The sequence below is a fragment of the Vigna unguiculata genome, chromosome 11, assembly GCF_037176805.1.
Source record: "Vigna unguiculata cultivar grain cowpea cultivar isolate G323 ecotype 2 chromosome 11, ASM3717680v1, whole genome shotgun sequence".
Lineage (NCBI taxonomy): Eukaryota > Viridiplantae > Streptophyta > Magnoliopsida > Fabales > Fabaceae > Vigna > Vigna unguiculata.
The window spans coordinates 28,651,802-28,675,516 of NC_140802.1; the positions used below are offsets into that span (position 1 = coordinate 28,651,802).

Sequence of the window (23,715 nt, forward strand, 5' to 3'; positions counted from 1 at the left end):
AAAAAGATGAAGGTATATATCATTGTACACCAGAGCATCTTACAAATAATGAGAAGAACATACAAAGGCATTTTGCTTATGAAGATGGTGATTCTGATTATGGCTATATGGATGCTACTCATCTTAATATTGTTATTTTCTTTGCTAAAGCAAATGAAAGCATTGATCACCTAATTGATTATGAGAGTGTTGAAAAAAAATCTCATATTGATATTTACGTTTATATGAAAAACGAATGTTTTGCACTAGTACCAAAAGATATGCGTCTTATTGATAGTACAACAAAATTCTCAAGAGTAATAAATTTCTCTCTTGTTTGATAATGTGAGACATCGATGTTAGTATTATTTATAGTACTACAAATATATTTGAAGACTCTAAAAGAGCTACTATACTTCTACCAAGAAGTTGAATAGAAACTTATTAAGTTTCAATGATGTTATATTGAGACAAACAATGAAAAAGATATGAAATATCTTTATATCTCTATGATTGAGTTGAAAAAGAAAGTGTATTGGAGAAATTATCAACATTCTCTTATAGTTTGTACTACAAGTTTATTAGTACAATTTAAATGCATGTCATGGTAAACCAGAAGTTTACAAATCAAAATGATTGCCTTGTTTGACATGATCATTTATTATGATGCGAAAAAAAAAGGTTGAAAAACTCATGTGAACACGTTTGAAGCGTGGTAGACCTATTGGTTCCAAAGATAAAAACTCTTGAATGAGAAAGGGGGCTAATATGCAAAATAACCTAATCAAAAAGGTTGAAATCCCAAAAGATTCATTTGACATAATTAATGGTTCGGTTCAAGAAGAACCTCAGGTACCTGAAATGGTTGAAAATGATGAGATCTCAATAAATTATGTCATGAATCATATAATATGGAACCAAAATAAAGTTAACATTGACGAAACTTTTACTTATAACATAGCGATGAATGCTATGAATGACAATGAGGATCAATAAGCAATGATCATTGAAGATTGTCGGCAAAGAAAAGATTGGCCAAAATGAAAATATGCAAAGAAGCATAATTATATTTGTTTGCTAAACGAAAGGTTTTTGAACATATAGTTCGCACACCTGAAGTTATGAAACCCGTTGGGTACATATGAATTTTTGCGCAAAAATCAAATTAAGAATGATGAAATTGTTAGATACAAAGCACAATTGGTTGCTCAAGGTTGTTCACAAAACCTTGTATTGATTTGTGAAAAAACATATTCACTAGTATTGGATGCAACAACATTGCAATATTCGATTATCCTAGTTGCACAACAAGGTTTGCATTTACATCTAATGGATGATGTTACAACCTATTCGTACGATTCTTTTGAGAATCATATTTATATGAAAATCCCTGAAGGATTTTATTTGCCCAACAAGACAAATTCTTAAGAGGGTTATTCAATAAAATTGAACATGCTCTTTTATTGATTAAAGAAATCAAGACGTGTGTGGCATAACCGTCTTATTGAGTACTTATTAAAAGAAGGATATAAAAAATGATCCTATTTGGTCTTGTATTTATATGAAAAGATCCAAATAATGAATTTGCCCATAATTATTGTTTATGTAGATGACATAAACGTCGTTGAAACTACTAATAAGCTCACAAGGCAATTGAAAGAATTTGAGATGAATGATCTTTGAAGGGCAAAGTCTTATTTGAAATTAGAAATTGAGTATTTAAATAAAGGTGTTTTTATACATCAAGAAGCTTATATAATTAAGGTGCTTAAAATGTTCTAAATGGACAAGTCATGTCCATTATGCACTCCAATAGTTGTGAGGTCGTTAGATGTTGATAAAGACTCTTCTTAGACCTCAAGAAAATGATGAAAATCTTTTTGGTCTAGAAGCACCATATCTTAGTGTCATAGAAACACTAATGTATCTTGCGAATTATACTCGATCTAATATTGCATTTGCTATAAATTTGTTAAGCAAGATATAGTTCTTCAACTACAAGAAGAAAATGGTTTGGAGTAAAACATATACTTCGTTACTTTAAGGGTACTACGAATATATTCCATCCAAATGATTCAAATTCAGACCAATGGGTTATGGATATGCATGTTATTTTACATATTCTTACAATGTCACAATGATTGATCACAAACAAGATGTTTGTTCAAATGTGGTAGCACAATGGTTTCATTAAGGTATATGAAACAAACCATAATAGCAACACCGTCTAATCATACAAAATTATGAGGAAAGTTGTGAATATGTTTGGTTAAGGTTTATAATTTAACATGTGCAAGAAACTTGTGACTATCCCCGAGAAAGATGGAATCAACAACCATATATGAAGACAATAGTATATTGTTCAATTGAAAGGATGATATAGATATCCAAAAATTCGTTCATCTGAAAATATGACAAGTCTATTTGTAAAGTTTTTGCCAAGAAAAACTTTTGAGCAAATGACTCACAAATTCGGACTCTGTCACCTTAATGATGTAAGTTTACATGAGGGGGAGAAATAGAATATGTGATAAACAATATTGTATTAAAGAATACAGAATGTTGTACTCTTTTTCCTTCACTAGGTTTTTTTATCCCAAAGGGTTTTTCCTAGTAAGGTTTTAACGAGGCACATTCTTTATCAATGGACACTCAAGGGGGAGTGTTATGAATTAATGATTGTCCATTGATTTGATACATTTACTCATATGATTCATTACTCTTTATGGTAGATATTTGTATTAACTAAGTTGATTTGTTTCCTTTATGGATTACATATTGTATCTATAAATAGGACTCTTCCTATCAATAATAAGACACAGATGAATTGCTTCCTATTCTCTCATTCTCTATTATCTCTTGTTTCTTCTCTTCTCTATTATCTGTCGTCATTCTCTATGTTATTCACTTTATTTTATAACAACTAAAACTTTTTGGTAACATGCACTATAAATAACATGTGTATAAATGTTACTTTTACAAATGCTAACACTTTTTTAGATTTTAGCAACATTTTTAAAATGTTATTAAAATTAATATATGTAGTAGTGAACTAAGTATTAAATATAAATTTATTTTGTGATAAACTAGATATAATATATAATAAATACATTAAAATTCATCTATTATATGACAAACTTTTACTCTACACAAATCTTAAAGCTAAACCAAAATACAAAAAAAAAAATTGTCATAACGAATATAAAAGATTATATTTGCATAAAGTCATTAAATCAATACATGACTTCTCGTACTCAATATAGCATTTCTCCACGTTAAGATTTAAAACAAAAAAGAGAAGTTAGAATGTAATATGAAATTTACACAATTAGTCTAAAAAATCCCCACTTTTTACACTTAAAGCTAACCTATCAAATTTCCTACAAGCACATTATTAGTCCTACCCTAATACCGTGAAAAACGCATACTAGTGCAAAATAAGAATTTTTAGACCATCATATTAAATCGGTTGTAATGAACCGGTCAAAAAAAATTAGGATAGCAATTTTGAAAATAATGTGAATAGATCGGGTGTGAGAGTATTATAAAAAAAATGAAATGTTAATTACACAGAAAAAATTATGTACATTTAAAATATTGTACTTTTTTCCAACGCCATTATAGGAGTCAGAACGACTAGTCTACAAACATTTAGTATCAGCATAGAAGTTTTTTATTTATGAACAAAAAATAGGACAAAATAATTCAAATATAAAAATATATATTTGGTTAAATTATATATTTGATCTTTATTTTCATTCATTTGTTAATTTAGTTATAATATTATTTTTTTTCAGTTAGGTTTTAATTTTTATCAATTTTATTTAATTTGGTCTTTTTCTTTTTTGACTAACTTCTCTAAATGATTAACAGTAACAACATTGATTAAAACTTGTCACCTCGTGTTTTTCTTAGTTTTTTTAATTTAATTTTAATTTTTGAAAAATATTCATGTGTTAACCCAACAATAATGTTTGATATTCAATTTGGTTCTTATATTTGTTATTTTTGTTCGATTTAGTCTCAATTATGTTTTTTGAAATAGAGCAATTTAATCCCTCTCCAAATTGAGATCAAATTTAATTTTTATATAAATGTTATAATGATACTTTTATTAAAATTCAATTCTTTATTAAATATTTTTTATTTAAGGTTAGAATTAGTTTAAAATTTTAGATCAATGATATTAGTTATCATCTTTAAAATTTTCGTTCTAATTTTAAATTAATTATAAAATAAACAAAAAACATTTAATAAATATTTGAATTTTAATGAAAACATTATAACATTTATATAAAAATTAAATAATTAAGATTAAATTGAACAAAAATAAAGAATATAAAGAGCTAATTGAATATAAAACATCGACTCACGTGATATGTTCTTGAGTTGACTATGGACATCTTTTAAAACATTAAAAAATAATTTAAAAAAAACTAAAAAAAAAGATAATTAAAAAAGTTTAAACAAAAAAGACCACGAAATGAACGGAGTTAGATAGAAAGACCAAATCAATTAAAATTGACGAAAATTAAAATTTGAAAAAACAAATTAAGACTGAATTGAAAAAATTGAATAAAGATATGTAATTTAACCTGTATATTTTTATGTTACGTAAACTAGAAAAAGAAAGAGATGAAAGCCAAAAACAATTGAGTTCTTATCGATATAGAAATATAATTATTTAAAAAACATATTTTAAATTTTGCTACTTCAAAGTGCCAAAGCTCTGACAATTATTTGAGATGCTTTATGTCCCTAAACATATTAAGAGTAATTATGTACTCCTGCGTTGTTCTTTTAAGTTAAAATAATTACTATGTTAATTTTAATTTTTTAAGTGACCGTTTTTTAAAACTAATATTTTTTATTTGACAGATTTTTAAATGTTTTTTAAATAAAATAATTATGTATGAGTAAATTATAAAATTTATTTATATTTATTTTTAGATTTATAATAATAATAAAAATTTTGTATTATTATAACAAATGAAATGTTAATTACAGAAAAACAATTATGTATATTTGAAATAATGTATATTTTATTCTAACCCATCAAGGGAACCAGGACTGAGTCTACAAAGACTTTGTATCAGCGTAGACCTTCTCCATTTATGAACAACAATAGAATAAAATAATTCAAATATAAAAATATACTTTTGTTTAAATTATGTCTCTATTTCTATTTGGTTTAATTATGCCTTTGATCCCCATTTTGGAGTCAAAATCTCAAAATGGTACCCATATTTTTAAAAGTCTCAAAATAGTCCCCTTTTTTGTTGAAACGTCTCACGTTTGCCCTTGCCGTTAAGTCAACGTTGACACCGTTAGAGGGAGTGTCATGTGTCAGTTCCTCGATTTTTTGAATTTTTTTATTATTATTTTTTTTGAATTTTTTTTTATTATTTACTTTTTTTTTTGAATTTTTTTAAAAAGATTAAAAAAATTACCACGTGTCAAGCTGTCATCGTGCCACGTGGCAGTGATAGTGACACGTGTCAATATTACGCCACGTGTCATTTCCTTAGTCTCAATTTGGTCCCTTTATTTTAATTTGTCTCAATTTAGTCCCAATTTTTGTAAAAAGGAGCAATTTTGTCCCTCTCCAAATTGAAATCAAATTTAATTTATGTATAAATGTACACAAATATTTCCATCAAAATTGATATTTCAAGTAAATATTTTTAACCAAATTACGTTCATTTAATTAATATTTTACATTGAACTTTATTTAAAATGGTTTAAAAGTTGTTAATAGAAAATAATGTTCATAGAAAAAAATTCATAAATTACCTAGTTAATGTTACAATAAAACACATATAAATTTAAAATTTTAAAACAATTTTAAGTAAAGTTGAATGTGAAACATAATTTTAACTAAACTTAGCTATGTTAAAAATATATAATGAAAAGGTTAAAATACTCCATTGGTCCTCGTTTTTGTTGCAGAATCTCAATTTGGTCCTCGTATTTTTATTAGTCTCAATTAGGTCCTCATTTTTGTAAATTAGTATCAATTAGGTCCTTTCCGTTAGTAGACAACTAACACCGTTAAGTAGGTGCCACGTGTCAGCTTCTCATTTTTTTGAATTTTTTTTATTTTTTTTAAATTTTTTAAATTTTTTTTTTAAATTTTTTTTAAAATTTTTTTTAAAAATATTTATGCCACGTGTCACTTCTGTAATGTGCCACGTGTCAATCTAATATGGTGACACGTGTCAAATTAATGTATGAATCTCAATTTGGTCCTCATATTTGTTAATTTGATTTGATTTCAGTCCCAAATTTTTCTAAAATAATTTTAATTTCATATGCTCCAAATTTAGAACAAATTTAATTTTTTTATAAATGTAATGATGATACTTTTATTACAAGTGATATTTCTATTACATATTTTTAACAACATTTAATTTATTTAAATTTATATTTTACATTAAACTTTATTTAAATTTTATTTTAAAATTATAAATATATAAATTAATAAATTTATATTCGAAATATTTGTATAATATTCAATATCAACAATATTTTAGAGTTGGCTTAAAAATAACAATTTTATAAATTCAAATTTAAAATTTTAAAATAATTTTATAAAAAATTAAAATAAATATATTTAAAATTTTAATATTAAATATAATTAATATTATTAAAATATTTAATAAAAATATCAATTTTAATAAAAATAATCATAACATTATATAAAAGTAAAATTTGGTCTAAATTTGGATTGCCCGAAATTGAAATTTTTTTAAAAAAGTTGGGACTCAAATCAAATCAATTTAACAAATATGAGGACCAAATTGAGATTTATACATTAATTTGACACGTGTCACCATATTAGATTGACACGTGGCACATCACAGAAGTGACACGTGGCATAAATATTTTTTAAAAAAAATTAAAAAAAAATAAAAAAAAATAAACAATTTGAATACAAATATCAAATTTAATAAAAATATTTGTATAACATTTATATAAAATTAAATTTTGTTTCAATTTGAAGGGGGACAAAATTGCTAATTTTTACAAAAATTGGGACTAAATTGAGACAAATTAAAATAAAGGGACCAAATTGAGACTAACAAAATGACACGTGTCAGTATTACGCCACGTGTCACTGTCACTAACGGAAAGGACCTAATTGATACTAATTTACAAAAATGAGGACCTAATTGAGACTAATAAAAATACGAGGACCAAATTGAGATTCTGCAACAAAAACGAGGACCAACGGAGTATTTTAACCTAATAAAAATATCAATTTGAATACAAATATCAAATTTAATAAAAATATTTGTATAACATTTATATAAAATTAAATTTTGTTTCAATTTGAAGGGGGACAAAATTGCTAATTTTTACAAAAATTGGGACTAAATTGAGACAAATTAAAATAAAGGGACCAAATTGAGACTAACAAAATGACACGTGTCAGTATTACGCCACGTGTCATTGTCAAAATAAAAATCAAAAATAAAAAAAAAATAAAAAAAAAATTAATAAAAAAATTAAAAAAATCGAGGAACTGACACGTGGCACTCCCTCTAACGGCGTCAACCTTGACTTAACGGCAAGGGCAAACGTGAGACGTTTCAACAAAAAAGGGGACCATTTTGAGACTTTTAAAAATATGGGTACCATTTTGAGATTTTGACTCCAAAATGGGGACCAAAGGCATAATTAAACCTTTCTATTTCTATTCGGTTGTGTCAATTTAGTTATAATATTATCTTTTTATCAATTAGGTTTTAATTTTGTCAATTTTATTCAATTTGATTATTTTTCTCTAATTCCATTCGAGTAATTTACGGTAATGAACAGAGTCAGTCTTGTACCACTTCATGAGTTTTTTGGTTTTTCTTTATTTTAATTTTTTTTTAAATTTTAATTTTTTTTATTTTTAAAAGAATATTTACGCGTCAACACTGCAACATGTCACGTATCAAGGTCAATGTTTAATATTTAATTTGATTCCTATATTTATTATTTTTGTTCAATTTAATCCATTTTTTTTAAATGAAACTATTTTGTCCCTTTTCCAATTGAGACCAAATTTAAGTTTTTGGTTTGAGATTACAATTAGTTTAAAATTTTAGATCAATGATATTAGTAATCATCTTTAAAATTTGTGTTCCCAATTTTAAATTAATTTTAATCTTAAACAAAAAATATTTAATAAAAATGTGAACTTTAATAAAAGCATTATATATATATATATATATATATATATATATATATATATATATATATATATATATATATATATATATATATAAGTTGAATTTGATTTCAATTTAAAAAAAATTAATAAATTGGTTAATTTTAATAAAAAACATTATAAAATTTATATTAAAATTAAATATATAACTAAGTATAATTATATAAAAAACATATTTTAAATTTTGCTACTTCAAAGTGCCAAAGCTCGGCAATTATTTGAGATGCTCTACGTCCCTAAACACATTAAGAATAATTATATACTCCTGCTTTGTTTTTTTAAGTTCAAATAATTACTTTGTTAATTTTATTTTTTTAAGTACCGTTTTTTAAAAATAATATTTCTTATTTGAAAGCTTTTTTAAATTTATTTTTTTTAAAAAAATGATTATGTATAATTAAATTATAAAAATTATTTATATTTATTTTTAGATTTGTAATAATAATAAATTTGTATCATTATAAAAAATGAAATGTTAATTACACAAAAACAATTATGTATATTTAAAATATTGTCTTTGTTTTTCCCAACCCATCAAGGGAGTTAGGACTGAGTCTACAAAAATATGACAAATAATTCAAATATGTGGAGACAAAAATGTTAATTGAAAATAATTCACATATAAAAAAATATTTTTATTTAAATTTAATTTTTATTTTTGTTCAATTTTGTCAATTTAATTTTAATTTTATATTTTTATTAATCAGTAATTTTTGTCAAATTTGTTCAATTTGGTATTTTTTTTACTAATTCTATTTAAATTATTAATGATAATAAACAATTAGTGTTATGTGTCACTTCATGGGTTTTTTAGTTTTTTTTTTTCTTAAATTTTCTTTTTTATTTATTTTTGAAAATATATTCACGTGTCAACTTTAACGTCCCATTTTAAAATATGACATAAATAAATGAAACATTACACAAAATAGTGATAGAAGCGAGGTCCTGGAGTATGAACACTACTCTTTACAATTGTCCAAAAGAAAACAAGAAAAGACCTAAGACACACCACGATGCCAATAACAAAGTATCATAACAGATCGACAATATTTCAAAATAAAGCCCAATGACAAGAAAATACATGGGCCATAGCCCTAAAAGAAACTCAGACGAATGGAATCCAGCCCAGATGGCTATGCAGCGGAACCTCCATCACCTTGATGACCACGGGGAGTTCCCACATCTGCTCCCATCAATAAATTGATGATCATCACAAAAAGAGAACTCACACGAACGGAATCCAGCCCAGATGGCTATGCAGCAGAACCTCCATCACCCTGATGACCATGGGGAGTTCTCGCATCTGCTCCCATCAATAAATTGATGATCATCACAAAAAGAGAAAACCACACACATAACACAAAAAAGCAGAAAGGGTAAGCTAGAGTGAATATGATTTATCATACAGTCACTTACAATTTCATAGTCTAATATGCATATGTCAACCAATCATGTTATGACTCGCAAACAATACACTAAGACTCAAGACACGACTCATCTGGATACATATAATTAGTCAGATTCAGCGGATGCTTGCACTTGTGGTGGTCTTTACTGCTCTATCGAGCTAATTGTTTCAGTGTCTCATCCCTCACAAACAAGGTTAGCCCTTAATGGGTTTCGGGCCTCCTGCTACTTTCACCACTTGAGTCAATACGCTCTACGTGAGGCTAACTGACTCTTTAGAGTGTCAGGATACAGTCCTTACCTTGAATCCTTACTAAATTATATAGATGGGGCACCACCATGAACTCCCACCAACAAAGGTCATGGAATTACGTCCCGACCAAATGAGGCACCACCATGAGGTCTCACCTAGAGGCTCATGGAATTACGCCCTAACCAATGAGGCACCACCACGAAACTATCATGGAATTACGTCCTAACCACATACAAATCGTGTTCCACCAACCAAGTAAATACCTATCATGCATACCAATCTCATGCTATCCTTTATAACCAACCTTCATTCATGTTCCATGTCAAAACCATACCAAACTCATCATTCTCAATCCATGAACCAATCCATACATGCAACATCACTCAAAACATACTTTAACATACTAATCCAACCCAAACAAGTGGCATACATCCAAGAACAGAGGAAAAATAGAACAAAACACTCCTTCACCCAACTTCTCGCTCAGGTAGAAAGGTCTCGCTCAAGCGAGCTCCTTTCGCCTAGGGGAGAGCTCGACAAGCAGGAACAATGGCCTTCTGCACTTTCGCTCTTAGGCGAGACCTCCTTGCCTGAACGAGACTATTCCTCGCTCAAAACGAAGATTAGTCGCTTGAGCGATAACTCGTGCAAAAGATTTTGGCGAGCCTCTGTTAGTCATGCCTAGGCAAGACACGCTCGCTTGGGCGAGAAAACCAGTGATCACCATTGTTCCCTCGTGCAACAGCCATCATTCAAAAATCCAACGACCTTTAGCAACATTACAACCTCTCACAACAACACCCAAGCATTTTAAACACAGAACAAGGTTACTACAAACAGATATGACTTGAAAGCAAGGAACCCTAACTTCCCTTACCTGGAAAGAGCTAGCCAAACGACTCTAACACTTAAGCGAATGAGTACGAGAGTTCCTGGAGTAGATTGAGGAGCTAAAAACCCTAATACATATGAGGCACGAGATTACTTCACATAACCCTAACAGAAAACACGAAGAACCAAACTAGAGAAGAAGAATATGGGTTGACAAACAACTTACGTGAGCAGAAACGAGGTAGAGCTACACTTGAATCTGATTGAACTTCAAAACCCTAGCATAGCTCTAGGGAGAGAAAAAGAAAGTAAGCAAGGTGTTGTTTTGCAAGAATGGCAAGAGTGGGAGGTGTTTGGCTGCCTTATGGGCCTTGTACGCCCTATGGGCCAACCCTTAGGCCCATTAGATTTTGGGGCAACCCTTAAAATAAAGGGTTAAAATATAAGTGGGCCTTACATCAACCAACAACTATCACATATGAGAGTTAATGTTTTATATTTAATTTGATCCCTATATTCTTTATTTTTGTTCAATTTAGTCCCAATTTGTTTTAAAATGGAATAATGTTGTCTCTCTTAAAATTGAGACTAAATTTAATTTGTATATAAATGTTATTGTAAGGCCCAGTTTTCTGCCCTAAAGTTTTAAGGGCTACCTTTAAGCTATAGGGCCTAAGGGCTGACCCAAAGGATAAAGACACCCAAGTCTGACCTAATTGACTCACTCCACACTTTCAGATTTATGCTTCCTTGGTGCTTAAAGTCGTAGCCATCTTTTCTGTTAGGGTTCCACAGTACATTCAGTTCGCGTTCTGCTTGACCCCGTTCTTAGCTCACGTAAGTATTCCCAACCTCTAACTTTCAGTCTCTGGTCCTATTTTTGTGGGCAGTGTTAGAGCTCTGATACTAAACACCCTTTTGTTCCTTGTTTCCAGCTCGCTAATCTACCCTAGGAGTTGTTATGTTCCCCTATTCGCACCAAAGGACCCGCTACTAGCTTGTTTTCCAGGTACGGGAAGCTAGGGTTCACCCCTCTATTTGTGTTGTGCTGCTTGTACTACTGTTTTATCCTTTTAATATGCTTGGTGTATTGGTGTGAACCTATGTATGGTATTATTGAACCCTTGGTGAATCTGTTGGGAGTTTGTGCACGAGAGAATAGTGGTGAACACTGGTTTTCTCGCCCAAGCGAGCATGGCTCGCCTAGGCGAGATCAACAGAGGCTCGCCCAAGCTGCTTCACGCGAGCGGTCGCTCAGGCGACCCACGTCCTTTCTGAGCGAGTGAGTGTCTCGCCCAACCGAGAAGGGTCTCGCCTAAGCGAGATCCAGCGCAAGGCTACTGTTTCCCTTTTCGAGCCCTCGCCTAGGCGAAGGGGGCTCGCTTGAGCGAGACCCTTCAGCCTGAGCGAGGAGTTGGGCGAGGCAGTGTGTGGTTTGATTGTTTATTACTCTTGGATGATTGGTACTTTCTTGGGAATGATTGCTATGATGAAAAATATATAATGAACTACTATGTATGAGTGATATAATTCATGGATGGTGTATGATGGGTATGGTATGAACTTGGCATGTAAACTAAATGAGATGGTTGGTGTTAAAGTGGCATGGTATTGGCATGAACTAAAATCCCATAACTATGTTTTGAGAGAAATGGTTGAGTATGGAACCACTGAGAAAGAAATGAAAAAGGGCGAATTATCAAGAGATGGTATGTGATGTATATATGTATGTGTAATAAATCTTTATCGATTGGTCTGGTATGCTTGGTCCGTGTCAGTGCGTAATTCTTTTGAAATCCCTAGGTGGGATTTATGGGTCGTGCTCTAGTGGTCGGGACGTAATTCCATGGCCCCTGTTAGTGGGTGCCCATGGTGGTGCCCCATCTATATAACTTGGTAAGGACAAGTGCAAGCATCCACTGAATCCGACCAGGTTATATGTATCCGGATGAGTCAAGTCGTGTCTTAGTGTATTGTCTGAGAAGTCATAACATGCTTGGTTGATATGTGTATATGAGATTGTGAAAATATATCTGATTGCATGGATGAAATCTTTTGTGCTCTAGCTTACCCTACTTTATTGTTGTGTGTTCTGTTGTGTGGTACCCTCTTTTGCGATGATCATCAACTTGTTGATGTGAGCAGATGCGAGGAACACCCATGGACAACAGGGAGGTGATGGTTCCGCTGCATAGTTCGTATGGACTGGACTTTAATTTCTTAATGGGCTTTTCTTTAGGACCATGGCCCATGTATTGCTTTATGCTTTATCACTCTACCTTCATCTGTTAGACCTTTCAACTGGTTTTCTGTTGGCATCGTGGTGTGCCTAGCTTTGTAGGGGTTGTGTTAAGGACCCTAGGACTGCGCTGTTGTACTATTTGTGTGTGGCATTTCTTTTAATTACGCTTATTAATTAAATCGGACGTTACAATTATAATGATGTTTTTATTTAAATTTAATTTTTTATTAAATAGTTTAGGTTTAAGTTTATAATTAGTTTAAAATTTTAGATCAATTATATTATTTTTCATGTTTAAAACTTTCATTCTAATTTTAAATTATTTGTAACCCTTATAAAAATTTAATAAAAATATCAATTTTAAAACTTTCATCCTCATTTTCGTAGTATTTGTTGCAAATGGTCCTCATTTTGACAAAATGTTTAAAATGGTCCTCATTTCTACCGAATATTTAAAATGGTCCTCATTCTCGCAATTCATGTTTTATTTGGTCATTTTCTGTAATGCCGTTTAAATCATTAACGGAACGCTATACAGGTACCACGTTATTAGGGTGTGTTACGTGCCACCTGTACAATGCTTCGTTAATGATTTAAACGGCGTTATAGAAAAAGACCAATAAAACACGAATTGCGAAAATGAGGATCATTTTAAACATTCGGTAGAAATGAGGATTATTTTAAATATTCTGTCAAAACAAGGACTGTCCGCAACAAACACTACGAAAATAAGGACAAAAAATGTATTTAAGCCAATAAAATATTATAAAATTTAATAAAAAAAATTGGACTAAATTGAACAAAAATAAAAATTGAACAAAAATTGGATATAAAACATTGACTCCGACATGTAGTGGTATGCCAATGGATTGAAAGTGGACCCTATTTCAAAAATAAAATAAAAAATAAAAAAAAAAGTAAAAAGAAAACAGAAAAATCACGAAGTGACACATGACAACTATTATTCATTACTATCATTATTTAAATGGATTTAGCAAAACATGAACAAATTGAATAAAATTGATGAAAATTAAAACTTGACTGAAAAAAGAAAAGAAGGATAAAACCGAACGATGGACAAAATATGTAATTTAACCTATATATTTTCCTATTATGTAAATTAGAAAACGAAAAAGATGAAAGCGAAATATATATAAAACATATTTTAAATTTTGCTACTGCAAAGTGCCAAAGCTCGACAATTATTTGAGATGTTCTATGTCCCTAACCACATTAAGTATAATTATATACTCCTGGGTTGTTTTTGAAGTTAAAATAATTACTTTGCTAATTTTATTTTTTTAAGTGGCCGTTTTTTAAAATTAATATTTTTTATTTGTCAACATTTTTTAAATTATTTTTTTAAATAAAATAGTTATGTTTAATTAAATTATACAAAATATTTTTATTTATCTTAAAATTTATAATAATAATATTTCATTATTATTATTATAAAAAAAATATATGTTAATTACACAAAAACAATTATGTATATTTTTTCCAACCCATTAACGAAGCCAGGACTGAGTCTACAAAGACTTGGAATCAGCGTAGATCTTTTCCATTTATGAACAAAAATAATCTCCCATTAATGTTGACTCATTAGTCATAGAGGTGTCAATTTGGCCCAGCCCACAGGGCTTGGCTCTGACCCATGCGGACAAAAAAAAAACCCACATTGAAAAAAAAGCCCCCAACAAAAAAGCCCACAGGGCCAAAAACCCTACAAAAGCCCTGTGGGACAGGGTCAACCTATGGGTTTTCATCTTCCATATGAAAAATATATTACTTTTTAAAATATATTACTATCTGTATATTACTATCTGTGGAACAGGCCCAACGAACCGGACTAGCACGACAACTCGAATAGCTCGAACGACCGGACCTGCCGACGACCTCGACAAGAACGACGACTCTAATGGGCCCGATGATCCAAACAGGCCCAACGACCCGAACAGGCCCAACGACCCGGACGACCCAGACACCCCTAACAACAAGGATAAACCCGGGAACACGGACGGGCCCGACAACATGGACAGGACTGACGACCCGGACGTGCCCGATGACCCAAATGGGCCCGACAACCCAGACGAGCTCGACCACCCAGACGAGCCCAACGATCCGGACAGGCCCTATGACCCAAACGGGCCCGACGACCCGGACATGCCCTACGACCCAAAAAAGCCCGACGACCCGTATGGACCCGACAACCCGGACGAGGCTGTTGACCCAGACGGGCCCGACGACACAAACAAACCAAAAAACCCGGACGGGTCCGACAACCTGGATGGGCTCGATGACCTAGACATGCCCTACGACCCAAATGGGACCGACGACCCGGACGGGCCTAACGACCCAAACGAGCCCAACAATCCGAACGAGCCCGACGACCGGGACGGGCCCAACCACCAGAACGGGCCCAATGACCCGGACGAGACCGATGATCCAGATAGACCAAAGGACCCGTATGGACCCGACGACCCGGATGGGCCCTACGACACAGACGGGCCCGACGACACGGTCAGGCCTGACGACCTAAACAGGCCCGACGACGCGGACGGGCCCTATGACCCATACGGGCCCTACGACCCATACGGGCCCTACGACCCAGATGGGCCCAACGACCCGGACATGCCAACGATCCGACAGGCCCAATGACCCGAATGGGCCCGATGATCCAGAACGGCCCAACGACCCGAACGGGCCCGACGACTCAGATGGGCCCAACGCGCGGGACGAGCCTTATGATCCTAAATTGCCCAACGACCCGAATAGGCTTGTCCGTGTCGTCGGATCGTTCAGGTCATTGGGCTCGTTGGGCTCGTTGGGATCGTCTAAGTCGTCGGGCCCCTCCGGGTCGTCGGTCCCATCCAGGTCTTTGGCCCGTTCGGGTTGTCGCGCCCGTCCTTGTCATCGGGCTCGTCCTGGTCATCATGCCCATCCGCGTCGTCGGGCCCATTCGAGTCGTCTGGCCCATTCGGGTCATTGGGCCTGTCTAGATCATTGGTCCCATATGGGTCGTTGGGCTTGTTCTGGTCGTCGAGCCCGTTCGGATCGTTTGGCATGTCTGGATTGTTGGGCTCGTTTGGGTCGGAGGACCCGTCTGCGTTGTCGGTCCCATCCAGCTCATCGGGCCCGTCCGGGTTGTCGGGTCCGTCCGGCTCGTCGGGCTCGTCCTGGTTATTGGGCGCGTCCGGGTCGTCTGGCTCGTCCGTGTCGTCTGGCCCGTCCGGGTTGTAGGCCCGTCTTGGTCGTCGGGCCCGTCCGGGTCGCTCAACTTGATCTTTGACTCTAACTTAATGTAGTATTATTTGGGAGGCTAACCCACCTTAGCCCTAGCCCTAACCCACTAGAGAGGGGGCTTTAGGGGCTTGGACTTTTTTTTGGCCCCCTCATTTGGGGGTCCCCCTAAAAAGGGGCTTTATGAAGAGTGGACCAAGGCTGGCCCATGGGCTAGGGGCCAAATTGACACTTCGTGAACCATTTCCCTCTCTCACAGATTTTGTCATCTCAAGCACTATGATTTCGCACTAATGCATTTCCAGGTTTCCCATAGTTTTACGCCAATTAATATCAAGCGTCCCCCATCCCAATTCACATCACTTATGAAACCAACAATTAAATGAAATTACCCATTCTATTAGGGATTCCCCATTTTCACACCTCCATTTATGATCACAAACACATAATACCAAGCATATAATCACTAAAAACAATCCAATAGACATATCATCCGAAAGGGAATAGCAACACACCACAAAATTCACGAAACCATGTCAAAACAACGTCAGACATCTTGCACCGCCTGGCGGATTTATCTCGCCGCCAAGCAACTCAAAGCAGAACCCAGAAACTGGGACAAAACTGGGGTGCCGCCTGGCGGCACCTTCATGCATGCTAGGCGGTTTCTGTGCAAAAACCCAGAATTTTGCGAAACAGTGTAATTCAGCATAGATTTCATGTAGTTCAATTCATACAATTCATAATGCATTATTCACGAATCGAAACCATTTAAAACAACTCCCCTTACCTCAAATCCTTGCTCCAAATTCGAATATGAGGAGTATCTCTAACCCAAAACTTCTATCAACCTTTGCTTCTCCTCCAACAATAGCTTTCACTCTAAATCCCTCTATAACCAACACCAGTTCACTCAATTTCTCTGCCCAGTGACTCCCACGAAATTACAGGTCTTACCTCTCCACTAATTCCTTTCTCTCTCTGTGTTAATACACACTAATTACCCTTTACTCCACCCAAAACGAAAATTAAATAAAAAAGATGATTAAGGCTATTCAATGGGTACTAACCAAGTGTTTTCCAGGTTACCTCTCAACTGGCTGCTAGGGTTCGTAAAACCTTTCATATTCATGCCAAGTAAAATTTGGCAAAAAGAGAGTAAATTTGTTCTTAGCAAGGTTTGAACCCATAACCATCAATTACCAAGTCAAGTGCACAACCAATTCAACAAATCATGTTTCATGATAATTCCTACAATTTTAGGATTTTATTATCACGTCTAGCATTCAAGCATATCATCAAAATAATGCATAATTTGAAATAACACACAATTGGCATACATAGGACTCGAACCCAAGTCCTCTCACACAATCAAAGTACTCTCAACCACTTGAGCTAGTACTTTTCCACGTCATAGCTCTCTGCATTAAATATCTTAAAGGTATCTATTACCCGCATTTATTAAATAATTATATAATTAACTATTTAATTTTCTCGGGTCTTACACCGCTGTTCTTCTTAACGGGACTCGCTTACCTGACCTATTATCAGGAAGACTTTCGATACATGGTCTAGTCTAAGCCGGTCACCACACGAACCCAGGCTCTGATACCACTGTTGGGTTTTTGAGAGAGGATCATTAGAGAGATTCAACACCAATGAACATGAGCCCAACCCACACATAAGGGATTGACACCACTCTTAACCCAAAACCTTAAGATGATGGGTTTATGGGCCTTGATCCTTATATGATGCTCAACTTTCTCATTTTTACTCAATGTGGGACTTAAACTCACACTTGGATTCCCAACAATTTGACATGCTTTATATATATATATAATTTTTTTTCTATTGCAGGCCATAATAGGCAGAGATAGATTTTTTTTTCAAAATGTAATAAGCATACTGGTTGCTAAATTTTCAAAACTACCAAATGATAATTTGGTTGGAATGGAATCTCATGTTGAAGAATTATCAAAACTTTAGTGTTTGGGGTCAAATGTTGGAGTTGTTGGAATTAGTGGGATGGATGGTATAAGAAAGACAACTGTTGGTCGTGCTTTGTACGAAAGAATCTCTCATCAATATGATTTTCATTATTTTATTGATGATGTAAGCAAACTTTATCGAGATTCTAGAGCATTAGGAATACAAAAACAGTTACTTTCTTAGAGTTTAAATGAAAATAATTTAAAAATTTTCAATGTTTCCGAGGGAACAAGCTTGGTATGGACTAGGTTACGCAATGGTAGCGCTTTGGGATGTCAAAAAAATTTATACCAGCGGGTATCCATGGATAAAACCCGCAACGAGTATGAAATGAATATTATAAATGGATATTCGTAGGTAATGGATACGAGTATTTTAATACTCGCATATTAACGAGGCGGGTACGGGTATCATAATATCCGTACCCGTGGATACCCGTACCCACTATACTCTAATTTAAATTAAATAAAAAATAAAAAGAAACATGATTAAAATATGAACATATTGATTTTGAATGAGTCATTTTTTTATCAATTAGTTTTAAAAAAAAAATCATTTCTTTGTAAAATGTCATTCAACACTATTTAAATGAGTTATTTGAACTTTGTTTAAAATTTATGAATGTTATGTATTGTATTTTTTTTTGAATTTACAATTAAAATATGTTCTTAAATGTTTATTTTTAGTTTGTTGCAAATACTCCTGGATACCCGCAGGTACCCGTGGATATTAAAAAATTATGCGGATACCCACATAACGGATACCCGACGAATTTGGATACGGCTACGGGACAAGTATTTATCCAGCGGGTAGGGTAAGAGGGAGCTACTACCCGTACCCTACCCGTCCTGTTGACATCCCTAGTAGGGCTCTTATTATTTTGGATAACGTTGATCAAGTTGGACAGCTAAAAATGTTTACAGGGAGTAGAGTGACTTTGTTACATTACATGAAAGCTTAGATAGAGGGAGCAAAATCATCATAATTTCTAGAGATGAACATATATTAAGGACTTATGGAGTAGATGATGTTTACCATGTCCAACCATTGAACTACACAGATGTTGCTGAACTATTTTCCAAAACGCTTTCCTTAGTGAACATGTAAAGAGTGGTTATGAAAGGTTTACTGATTATATACTATCACATGCTCAAGGCCATCCCTTGGCAATTGAAGTATTGGGCAGATCTTTGTTTGATCGAAATGTCTCACAATGAAGAAGTGCATTGGCTAGGCTAAAGGAAAACAAAAGTAAAGATATAATAGATGTGTTGCGAATAAGTTTTGATGAGTTGGATGATTCAGACAAGGAAATATTCCTTGATATTCCTTGCTTCTTCAATAGAAAAATGTTCGAAATGTGAAGGAAGTTCTAGAATTTCGTGGATTTCATCATGAATATGGTCTACAAGTTCTCATTGAAAAATCACTGATAACATATATTTGTGAGTTTCGTGAGATGAATATTTGGCTGATTAACATGCATGATTTGTTGGTAGATTTGGGCAAGTGTATTGTTGGAGAGTAATCACCTAAAGAGCCAAGAAAGTGGAGTAGATTGTGGAATTACAAAGATCTCCAGAATGTTATGTTAAACAATATGGTAAAACAGTTTGAGCTTAAAATTGTAAGTTGTCTTTTTTCTACAATCTGAATATACTTTAAAAGAGTTGACAATTGTTTGCATTTGTGTAGACGACATAAAATCTTGAAGCCATAGTTGTTGACCTATGGCCTAATGAATTTCTAGAAACAATAATAAGAGTTGACGGTCTATCAAAAATGAGTCATCTGCAGTTGCTCAAGCTTGAGGGAGTGAATTTTTGTGGTAGCCTCAATCATCTTTCTAATGACTTAGGATATCTAGCGTTGGAGAAATATCCTTTCAAGTGTTTGCCTCCTAGTTTTCAGCCGGACAAACTTGTGGAGCTGTCCCTCGTTAACAATAACATAAAAAAACTATGGGAAGCCACAAAGGTAGTGTAAATCATTGTTCTTGTTCTGTATTGTTTTTGTTTAAATGAACAAGTAAAAAAGAAGACCCTCTTCCGATAATTTCTTCTGCAATTATTGAATAAAGTAACAAAAGGAAGACCAAGTGTCATTGCTAATTTCGTCTCCTACTTTTTGCCTTCACTGTAGCCTCTACACAACTTGAGACGTTTATATCTCTCTGGTTCCAAAATTTTGATCAAGATCCCAAATTTAGTTAAGGTCAGAAATCTTGAAACGCTATGTCTTGAAAGATGTATACAACTGAAACAAATGGATCCATCTATCGGTCATTTAAGAAAACTTACATATTTGAATTTGAAAGATTGTACAAGTCTAATCAAGTTACCACATTTTGGAGAGGCCCTAAATCTTGACTGGATAGATCTGGAAGGATGTATAAATATAAGGTAGATCGATCCATCCACTGGTCATCTCAGAAAGCTTTTTATTTTTTTTCAATTTGACAAACTGCAAAAGTCCGGTAAGCTTACCCAACAGCATATTAGTCCTCAATTCTCTTCAAATTCTGAGCATCTCAGGCTGCTCAAAATTGTATGATATCCAGTTATTAGATGAACCAAGGGATGAGTATTTGAAGAAGCATTGTATAGGTGAAGCTCCTAATCATTCCCAATCAACGATCTCATCCATGAAAATGTGGCCTTTATCTTTGTTATATTCCAGATCATTTAAAGATTCACCGTGTCCTTTGCTGCCTTCCTTGCTTGGCTTTTCATATATGCGTCAACTTGATCTTAGTTTTTTGCAAAAATTAAACAAAATAAAAGTAAACTGTTTTTTATCTTTAGTTCTTTATATTTTTTTTTCTACTTTTTAGAAAAAGAAATTTGGAAAATTGGTGTCATGCAATGAAGAAAACTATTTTTTATAATTTTTAAAATAAAATATTTATGAATAGTAGAAAATAATATTCTTAAGCAAAAGACCGAAGTTAAGTGTAAAACAAAAACACATTCAATATTAAAAGATAATATAAGAAAAAAGGATTGAATAAATAAAAAAGGATAATGGCAGTAACATACCTTCTAAACTTTTCAATTCCTCTTATATTAATGTCACCCTCTCATTTTGTATATTATAACTACCTTCTCAGTTTTTTTTTTCTTTTCTCCTTTTCTAATTTTTTTCAAGAGATAATAAAAGAGGTGTGTGGGTGGCAATGAGAAATAGAGAAGAAGAGTAGAGAATATCTTTTGTTTTTTTCATTTTTCAAAAATTAAAGTTTGAAAATCTTTGAGGAAAATCTTATTTTACCTTTTTTTATTTACCATTAACTAAAACATTTTTTTTACTTTTTTTTTTACTGAAAATAAATTTATTCACCCGGACGAATTAGGTGTTGACACAGTTAAAATAGTTGTGTGAACTCCTTTCAAGAACTAAGTCGTCATCACTACTCAACTCAGTACCTTTATTATTTTAGAGGTTGTTGTAACATCCCGATCGAATATTACTAATTTAATTAAAATATAATAAGATATCATTAAATAATCGTATTTAATTATTCATCTTACTCAAAAATGCGCGGAAAATTTTCATCTTTATTAATCGTGCCAAATGAAAACAAATTCCAAACCAATATTCAATTAAAAGAGTACAACTTCAAGTTCCTATTCCACTGAAAATGAATGAGATAAATACAACTCTTTAAAAAAAATGTCCATGTAAGCCCTCTCTCAAGCTCTACTCTTCAACAGCTTCACCTGCAACATCCTTTGCTCCCATGTAACAAGTTACACGATCATCGCCAAACACAAACAGATAGGGTGAGCTTAAAATAAAAGAAATAACTACAGTATAAAAGAAAACAACCCCACAAACCCCGATTAACTAACTTAATCTGACCACCCTCTCAAAAGTACCACCTTTGGTCACTAGCCCCCCTCCCACGGTTGTCACTATGAGCATTCAGCTTCTACACCCTCTGATAATTCCTTTAGTTGATACTTGCCACCATTGTGTCTACTCGCCCCTCCGACTATAGGGCACCACCTGTAGTCCACACGTGGGAATGATCTTTTGACAGACTATAATCCACAACACCAAGTGGAGTTCCCCAATACGAACTGCAATCTGTATTTGTCCCTGGACTAACAAACGCGTCGGCTAACACTGAAGAGCAATCATCTAGGACCCATCCATACGAGCCACGATCTCGCACATTCACACTAGACTTCCACAACCACCAGGCTACAAGGTGACTTGCTCCATACCTATCGGCCACAACCGATAGAGCACGTGCGGAAACCATTGCTATGGATCATACACCGTAACGCCAGGCGAAGTTCCCAAATACGAACATAGTTCGTAACATCCTAAGACTACCAAACTCGTGAGCTATTTACTGAGCAGGCCAATCTATCTGGAACCATCCATACTGGCCACAACCAACACACTCACCAACCCGAGCTCAACTCAAGGGTTCCTCGTGTTCATCCGCCATCTCGAGCTCAACTCGAGGGATGCCATTCCGAGCTCAACTCGAGGAATGCCACATGCTTAACCCCTATCCCGAGCTCAACTCAAGGGATACGTTCCGAGCTCAACTCAAGGAACGCCAGCAATTCCACCTTTGAAGCATCACCAAAAGCCTTGTAGATCATGCATGTAGAATCCAACAACTCAAGGCTGCAACATCAAAATCACCTGGCGGGGGACACGTACCGCCAGGCGCTGCCAGCTTCCAGACCGCCTGGCGGGTGACGCATACCGCCAGGCGCGTAACGCCTCAGATTTCTTCCTAGCTGCAGATATCGCGTGGCGACACCACCCTCACCGCTAGGCGCACAAGTTTCCAGGTGCCATTGTGGTAGCAGGTATCGCTTGGCGGGAAGCTCTCTGCTGCCAGGCGCCCTAAGTCCAGACAACCCACTGAATCACCGCTATCGCCTAGCGGTTCGCATATTACCGCCAGGTGCCATGACAGTATTTACGCGATTCTGGTTTCTACTCCAGTCCAGGCACAATTGCTCGCATCATACTCATCTGGTCATTTTCCCAGGGTCTTATAACTTAGTTGGTTACTAACGACGGTGAAGTTTAATTACCAACACCTAACTTGATAGTACTGCATATCCTACTACTACCATCAAAATTACCAAGTCAAGCTTCATCCCTTCAAATCATATTATTACTCTTAGAGTCCCTACCCTTAAGTTACTTTTAAGTTTGTTACCCCTGATAAGGAATCCTCATCATAGTCTAATGCCAACACTGTTGATACCATATTCCTTATTACACAATCTCCTTTGCCTCAATGCTTTGTTCTATTCTATGCTTACCAACCCAAAGTTTATCCAATGAACTCGTACAAGCAAATGTTCTTGTCCCTAAATGGTTTTCCACAATTCATCAAAACACCTAATCATGCAACTCTGGTGTGGCGCCTGGCAGCAAACGGGGTGCCACTAGGCGGTTCCTGCAATCCCAGGCACCCAACAATTCGTCCTGCACCTGTGAACTTCAACCCTTCAAAATCCTCCATTCCTTGCAATTTATATTAATTCCCAAGTGAATTCATTTACTTTCAATTTCATTTAT

The 23,715-nt window shown here is 34.2% G+C and overlaps 1 pseudogene; it reads left to right on the top strand.

Moving 5' to 3' along the window:
• The first annotated feature begins 16,703 nt into the window (after nt 1-16,703).
• On the top strand, nt 16,704-21,027 carry LOC146881705 (TMV resistance protein N-like; annotated as a pseudogene).
• Nucleotides 21,028-23,715: the final 2,688 nt, after the last annotated feature.